Source organism: Pinus tabuliformis, chromosome 1_2 (genome assembly GCF_031772625.1).
Source record: "Pinus tabuliformis cultivar Carrire ecotype Pingquan chromosome 1_2, CPIR1, whole genome shotgun sequence".
NCBI lineage: Eukaryota > Viridiplantae > Streptophyta > Pinopsida > Pinales > Pinaceae > Pinus > Pinus tabuliformis.
In genome coordinates, this window is record NC_142298.1 from 878,816,733 (window position 1) to 878,825,764 (window position 9,032).

Sequence of the window (9,032 nt, forward strand, 5' to 3'; positions counted from 1 at the left end):
ACAAGGCTTAGTTCTAGAGGAGTTCATATTATCAAATTGTTAGAATATTTTGAGGAATTGGCCAAGTACGTCTTTGTAAACAATGACAAGTGTATATGTAGCTTTGGGATAAGCAATGACAAGTGTATATGTAGCTTTGGGATAGATGTGCAATTTTCTTTTTAACGGCCTAGAAATTTCTTGAAACTCATAGAATCATAGGGAGGTAGACCACGGAGAAAGGAGTTGGAGCAGCGAGCCATTGTATTATTCTTTGTAAATATTTCCTTGAATTTAATAGAATTGGTATGATTGTTGTGTGTTTTATGTTTTATCCGAATATGTGTTGAATTTCCTCTCAGTAGGAGAATACATGTTCAGTAAGAGGTAGAGAGAATATTGGCTCGACAAGGAGAGGGAAAGCTCCGAGGAAACACTTGGCCTTGAACGTTGTCAATACAGTGTAAATATTCTGTTTGAATGGTAATAACACTCAGATGTTATCTAAGCGTTGAATTCGCAATGATATTTAGAGTAACTCCTATATGTTGCTTGATTTGAACAGTATATTAAACATTACTGAGCTACAGTTCCAGTAGAAGGAGAGGGAACCGAGGGGAGAGTTGAAGAATCTACGCGTGGAATCTTGATCCAAGAGCAGGTGGAGCCATGATAAATCTCGTGTTGTGGTCTTCATGAGCCTGAGTTGAATTCCAATTGGAATTTCATTTAAGTTTAAAGCAAACCATATATATAAAATATTATATAATTATGCTAATCACAAGTAAAATAATCTAAAGCAAATCTACTTAATTTTCATGTACATGATTTCATGCGAAATTCGTAAACTACGAAGATATAGCAGAATCACTTCAAAGTTTTGAACATATCCGAGGGCGAACTAAGCAATTCTGTCATCCAAACTCCGCGACACACTGATTCCAGTGTTATGGGGGTTATATGGTAAAAGCCGTCAGTGCCATCAGAATTTATGAATATTTTCGCTCCAGTCAAGCACACACTGATTTCAGGATCGTTATGAGACATCCTCACTTCTCTTTAGCCCTTCGTCTAACTCTGTTACGGCAAACTCTGTTACGGCATTTAGAGACGTCACCCAGATTGGGTGGCGTTGCAACGATGGCGAAGTTACTGCCAATAAGAAACCAAAGGAACACAGTCGTATTGCGTATTGGGATAGTGCTTCAGCTTCAGATTAGAATGACAGCGACTGTTGCTGTGGTTGAAAAATATAACAATTCCTACTGTAACGAGAACATAAGAGCTCTGTGTACACAGGGGAAATTGAAGGAGGCTGTTCAAGTTTTGCATGCTAACGACCTCCCTATAGAGTCTTCAACTTATGTATGCTTCTTGCAGAGCTGTATTAAGAAGAAATCGTTGTCAGATGGAAGATTAGTTCACGCTCATATGCGTGCCAGGGGATTCGTTGCAGATAAAATAGTTCTAAATACCCTTATTAACGCGTATGCCAAGTGCGGAAGTCTGATGGATGCTCGCAAAGTGTTTGAGGAAATGTGTGAACGAAATGTGATTTTATGGACTTCCATGATATCGGCTTACGTTAGCGATGGGCAGGCTGAGAAGGCTTTGGGATTGTTTCGGCAGATGCAGAGAACGGGTACCCAACCCAATCATTTTACTCTGGCAACCATTCTTCCAGCGTGCGCGAAGCTGACAGCTCTGGAGCAGGGAATGGAGATCCATGACGAAATAATTAGGAGGGGATTTCAGTCCGATGTGTTCGTAGGGAATGCACTTGTAGATATGTATGCAAAGTGTGGGAGTATAGAGAATGCGCGAACTGTGTTTGACAAAATGCTGCAACGAGATGTAGTATCCTGGACGAGTATGATTGCAAGCTTTGAGCAGAATGGCCATGTTAACGAGGCTTTGGAACTGTTTCACCGAATGCAATCACTGGGTGTAAAGCCAAACATAAAAACCTTTACAAGTGCAGTCTCTGCATGTGCCAACTTGGGAGCTCTGGAACAAGGCATGGATATCCATGAGCAAATAAGTACGAATGGATTTCAGTCGGATACGTTGCTAGAAAATGCCCTGATGGACATGTATGCAAAATGCGGTAACATAGAAAAGGCACGTGAAGTGTTCGAGAAAATGCCCCGGCGAACTGCAATATCATGGATTACTATGATTGCAGGTTATATGCTGAATGGGCATGCCGATGAGGCTCTGAAACTTTTCTGGGATATGCCGGAGAGAAACACTGAATCGTGGACAGCAATGGTTGCAGGATATGCTCAGAATGGACATACTGTAGAAGCCCTGGAGCTTTATAGACAAATGCAGAATGCCTCCGTGAAGCCGGACTCGAAGACATTTGTCAGTGTTCTTTCTGCCTGCGGCAAACTGGCAGCTTTGGAACAAGCTAAAGGTATTCACGAAGAAATAATTAGAGGCCAATTACAGTCTGATATCTTTGTATCAAATGCTCTAGTAGACATGTACGCAAAATGTGGTAGCTTAGAAGAGGCACGGTGTGTATTTGACACAATGCGGCAACGAGATGTTGTCTCTTGGACATCTATGATTGGAGGATATGCCATGCATGGCTGTGCAAAGGAAGCACTCAAACTCTTCGAACAGATGCAGCATTCTGGTATGAATCCAAACCATGTCACTTTGCTTTGTGTCTTATCAGCATGTTGCCATGGTGGTTTACTGGATGAAGGCAGACAATTTTTTGATTCCATGATTCGATGCTATAAACTCACACCAGCAATGGAGCACTATAGTTGCATGGTGGACCTTCTTGGCCGCTCCGGGCACCTCGATGAGGCAAGAGACTTAATCAAGAAGATGCCGATGAAACCTGATGCTAATGTCTGGGGTTCTCTGCTTTCTGCCTGTAGAGTTCATAATAACGTAGATCTAGGAGAACGTGTGGCAGATTGCCTTTTTGAATTGAACCCTCAAAATGACTCCCCTTATGTACTGCTTTCAAACATCTATGCTTCATTTGGCAAGTGGAATGGCGTTCAAAAGGTGCGAAAAATGATGAAGGACAGAAAGGTAAAAAAGACTCCTGGATGTAGTTGGATTGAAGTCAATAAACATGTGCATGCTTTTCTTGTAGCAGACAGATCGCACCCTCAAAACAGTGAAAATTTATGAGAAGTTGAAAGGATTATCTTTGCAGATGAAGGCAGCAGGATATGTGCCTGACACAAGTTTTGTCCTGAATGATGTAGAGGAAGAGCAGAAAGAACAACTTCTTAGCCACCATAGTGAGAAGCTGGCAATTGCATTTGGGCTTATCAACACAGACCCTGGTACTGTTATTCGAGTTATTAAAAACCTTTGCATTTGTGGCGAGTGCCACTCGGCTGCAAAGTTCATTTCCAGGATTGTTTCTAGACAAATAATTGTGAGGGATACCAAACGTTACCATCATTTCAAGGATGGGCAATGTTCTTGTGGAGACTATTGGTGATACTAACTTGGAAAAAATATACAGATATGATTAAAACAAGATTATGTGGACAGTTTTGTAATGATTCTATGATGGGGACTTTATTTATTCTTTTAGCAGTGTCTGCTGAGAAAAATCGGAGAATTTGGTAAGTACAAAAGATAAAGGAAACAAAAGATGTTTGAAGAAGGAACAATGAAAAGGAAAAGTGAAATACATCAAGTCTGGCAAGAATAGCCTATAATAAATCAAGGAAATCCCTGCGAAGGAATGGATTTCAGTATCCATACAAGTTTCCGAAAATGCAGTATCTGAGATCGCATCATGCTCTACTTAAGATGGCAGGGTCCTGAATTTCTTCCTGCTTAGAGATTTGAGCAGGTTAGTAGCAAATTAGTTTATGTGTCGAGAACAAAGCAGCCACCTAAAGGCTGGATAAATAATGACGCATTTTCTAGGTGATTGGATAAACCACTATTCCCATTTCATTCAAGCAAGCAAACTGAATAGTAGGAGCAGTTTCAATGAATTTACCTGTAGCTTCTTGTGACAGGGCTCCTAAGTGGTTGCCTAAGGCATAGACCACATTTGTCCACTTAGGAGCTGACTTGGTGTCCCAAATTTTTCTGCTGATCGTATTTTTGCAGAAAATTCCATTTTTGTCTTGTGGCAACCATCAAATAGAAAGTGCATGGCTTCCAACACCAGCATTGTAGAAGCATAGCTCCCATTTAATGACGTGATTTATCCCCAATCTAACAAGAGCCTAGAAAGATGTTAAGCAGTAGGAGGTAAAAAGTTTTAGGGGTAGATTCTAGGTTTTGTGGAAACCAGGGGAGGTATTCCTTGGGCAGGGTAAGTATGCAATTGAGACCCTGAAGAGATTCTAGATGGAGGGCTGCAAATGTATGGCCACATCCATGATCACGAATTTGAATAAGGTGACAACTTTAGATTCAAAGTTGGTGAATCCCACGTTTTATAAGCCATTGATAGGTTGTCGCCAAAACATAAAAATTAGCTCAACTACGCGAGGAATGCAGAGCTTTTCTCATGAAAATCCCTAGTTGCTCCCAAAACACAGTCCTGCAAGCAACTGGAGCTATAACTGCTCCCTTAGGCCTGCCTCCATGTGACTGGAGCCTAAAACCGCTCCTGTGACCCATCATGCATGTGACTGGGGCTAAAACTTAGTGAAAGCATCAGTTCTTCAGTCCAGAACCTCTGCCACCTGTGGGTCCATCTTCTCTAGTGTCTGAACACTCTTCCAAGCCACTGAGATAAGTTTGCAACTGATGAATAGGCAAGGAACAAGTCAATGACATGCAAGACCTATTCTGCCAACTTTAGAACCAAGACCAACACCTCCAGCTCCTCAAGCAACAACCACAACATCTCTAAACCCCTCCAGGACCTGTAGCAACATTTATATACCCTGTAGCAGCATCTCTAACATCTGTAGCATCATCATCATGTCAACTAACTTCCTCCAACATTGGTGGAAGCACCTCCAACACAAGCATCCAAAACAAAACACATGAAGCAACAATCCAATGTCTCCAAAACATGTAGAGACATATGCAACATCTAGAGCAGCATTCCAACCACATGCAGCAACATCATCTCCAACCAACTCAACATGTCTGGAATCCATCTCCTCAACAGCCACAACATCATCTCCACTAGGTCTAGTCATAGGTATGTTGACATCAATGCCAACTAACAAGACCATCAACCAATCATCCATCACACAACACTCATCACACATGCATATGACCAGCAACACCAAGATCTTGTTGACATCAATGCCAACACTACAATGCCAACAAACTCCCCCTTTGGCATTGATGTCAACCTCAATACAACATGTGAGGCTGACTCAAAAATCCAAAATCTCTCCCCCTTTGACATCAATAGCAAAGGGCCATACAAACACTGAAGAACAATGCCAATAATGTGCTGGAAGAGAAAAGAACTCCCCCTGTCATACATAACATCATTCTGATGCAACCCATAGACGTATCCTCTGCAAGATAATCATGTAGAACAAGGAAACCGGCTGCCAACAACACTAGCCAAAGCCATACCAACTCGGAAGACTGAAGTTTGAATATGTTCCCCCTAAGCATGTAATGAAGCTGCAATCAATACTTTACCTGCTGCAATAAGCCTCCTTGCCAAGTGCAAGAGACTACTACTCAAGGACCATGACTCTAACTGACTTTGGACATGATATACAATACATTACAACATAATGCTTCATGGAGCAAGTACACTATTGTGACAAGTACATAGGACCGACATATATCTCCTCTACACCTATCACCTACCATGACGCTTATGGAACCAAGTTTACATCATGCACCCAATAAAGTGGGGCTACATCAAAGATATATATTATGAAACATGACTAGGACATCTATTGACCCATACATAGATAATGACAAGATATGCTAGACTCCATGAGCAATACATCCAAAAGATGATACAATGATAGTACATGGCTTTTACATCTGCACACAATGGTGCTCTCATCACTACATGCCCAAAACATAAAATATCATGAGTGCATGACATCAATGAGCATTAACATATGCTTCATATGGCAGCAGCAATGCAATACATGGCATATCCATCAAAACATAAGGCCTCCATGAGCAATGATATACTCTGTCAATGTGCAGCAGCTACAAGAGAGGCACTATCCAACTCATAAACTAGTGCGTGGCCACTCAACACCTTGGCCATCGCCATTCCATCAATGAAGATCCTGCAGCAAGATCATAGAAACAACTAGCAGCCACCATGCTCCACATGAGCAACAACAATAAAATCATCTACTAGCAGTAACATGGCAAAATATCATAGTAGCAGCAGCAAATATACATCCTCATCATCATTAAACCCATCAACCAACAACATAATGCATCATCAACTAAAAACATGGGCAGCATATCAATAGGTAGCAGCAGTAAATTATCATGTGCAATCTCTCCATGAGTGCAAAGACTGAGCAGCAACATCCATCATGCCAAAACATCATGAGCAGCAACAAATGCATAGCCTCATCATAGGAGAGCAACATATCATTCATGAGGCATAAGCAGCAAATAAGTGAGCAGCAAAACATGTATAGACATATGCAACATCTTGTGCAACACTCCAACCACCTGGAGCAGCAACATCTCCAACCAACTCAACATGTCTGGAATCCATCTCCTCAGCAGCCCCAACATCATCTCCACTAGGTCTAGTCATAGGTGTATGTTGAGATCAATGCCAACTAACAAGACCATCAACCAATCAACCATCACACAACACTCATCGCACATGCATATGACCAACAACACCAAGAGCTTGTTGACATCAATGACAACACTACAATACCAACAAATGTGTTTTCAGGCTTTGCATAATTCATAGTGATAAAGTGTTACAGGTTGCTAGTTCCACTAAAACATAGTGCCTCGGGATTTTGAACCAAGACTTTCATGCTTGTCGTATAGAGAACAAGATAATTTGGATGTCATATGTGTATAGAGTTTGAGGCATGGTCTTCTTTATAAGCCTTCAAACATGTCTACTTAAACTTGTCTACTCAGAAAATTCAAATGCCTTGGATAGTTCGGACCTTAGAGATTACTTTGCTCTGAGGTAACTCGGACCTCTCCACATGGTTCCACAGGGACAGTGATTACATAGTTCGAATGCCTGTTGTCAAAGAGTTCAGACATGGATCCCAACACAAAGATAGATCTTAGATTCTTTGATAGCAATCATAGACTTCTTCCACAAACATTGGATCACCTTGGTTCAAACAGCTCTTTATATCCAAGCTCTGATACCATGTTGAAATTCGAATGCATGATAGAATTTCTTAACATGATAATTACTTGTGACTGTTTATATAGGTTTTTCATTTAGCAATTACTTCATTCATTAGGTCATCAAACAATTATACAAGTACATTGCACAAAAAGATAAGAGACACAAGAAATTGGTCTAGAGGCGAGGGGAAAACCCAACAATACTTTCCTTATAGAATCTTCGTCAACAAGAGAAATCCAAATAATATCTAACCTGACCAGGAGACCAATCATGCCAAGTCAGCCCTGCAGCATATCAAGACAAGATGCTCCCAAAACTCTCCATAAAAGATTCTGCAAAGAGGTCTGCTTCAGATCTCTTAGAGGGGCCGATTTTTTTCTTCTGTCTTAGCCTCAGATTATGTCACTGAACTTTGAGTTCTATCTCAGAATATGATCCTCAACTTGCACATTTTCCACAGAAGTATAACTTCAGGTTTCCCACTTTTCTCCACAGGGACGAGTTACAGAATGTCGCAGAATTTACTTCTATTTGGCCTTCTGAATTTCTTTGAGCAAGTAGCCTTGTCTTCTGTTTTCGGCCTCCAAGAGCGAGTAGCCTTTGTTTTTGAGCGAGTAGCCTTGTATTTAGCAAGTAGCCTTGTCTTCATTTCAGATCAGATGTATGTGTGTTGATGATGTCCAATTGAGAGATGCATGTGAGCTATATATTGTCTTCTCCACAAGGGAAAGGGTGCCACATATAGCTGTGCTGACTTGAGGGGTAGGATGGCCAACTTGGCATCTTGGTGAGACAAATACCACTTGACAAATTTTAATTATTTCTTTTGCAAGGGTCATGAAGAATATGCCCTTATAAATTTTCTTTTGACCAATATAAAGCATGAAGAGCATGCTTGACAATAAATATAATAGACACATCAATGATAAATTTACATTATGAAGATGGAACCTAGTTACAATTTCAACAGATAAGGGCCAAGGCTTGATCTCAGACTCTGTTTTTCTTCAAAGCAGAAAACCACAGGTAAAAGCCTCCAGTTTCAAAAATCTCTAGAATTCTCTTGCGGAAAAACACAGGCAGGAATTTCCAGGCATAAAATAAATGCTTCACAGCTGGCAGAAGCTCATGCAGGGAAAAATAAAAACAAAAAAGCTCCTCCCAAGACAGGCAGAAAAATCTCCTCAATCAACAGAGAGAAAAGTCTCCCCAAGGCTCATGCAGCGCACATAAATCATCTTAGCAGGAAGACAAATCTCCTTAGTTCAGGTGCACAACACGAGCGTGCGATAGAAGTTGCGATGGAAGTTGGGATAGCGGTGCTTTATGGGAAAATTTGTGTATTGGAGTGAATTCAAAAAGATATGAATTTTGGGTTTTTCTGGTCTGTCATTTTATCAGTGGATTATTATTTCTGTGTCATATGATACAATTAGGGATACGGTCAACAATACATACACCATATAGTATCACTACTTTCCAGAAAAGTATTTGAACCATATCTCTGCACCCCGGACCCAGGTACATCTGTTTCTGGTAACTAGGGTTTAATCTTAATTCCAGATGTTGATGATTAGAAATCTTCGTTCAGACACTGAATGAGCCCTGGTTACAGCATGTGCTGCCTACACTATTCTATATGGTGTTATTTTGGTGCAGGCTTATTGCCTAGAGTGAATAAGATTCTCAATCTAACTAGATGTACATGTACATGTACTTGCATATGTCTTATTTATGACCTGTACGTTGCATATATGCTGCTATGAGT

The 9,032-nt window shown here is 40.8% G+C and overlaps 1 pseudogene; it reads left to right on the forward strand.

Moving 5' to 3' along the window:
- Window positions 1–818: 818 nt before the first annotated feature.
- LOC149208763 (putative pentatricopeptide repeat-containing protein At3g13770, mitochondrial pseudogene) lies at window positions 819–8,075 on the forward strand (annotated as a pseudogene).
- Window positions 8,076–9,032: the final 957 nt, after the last annotated feature.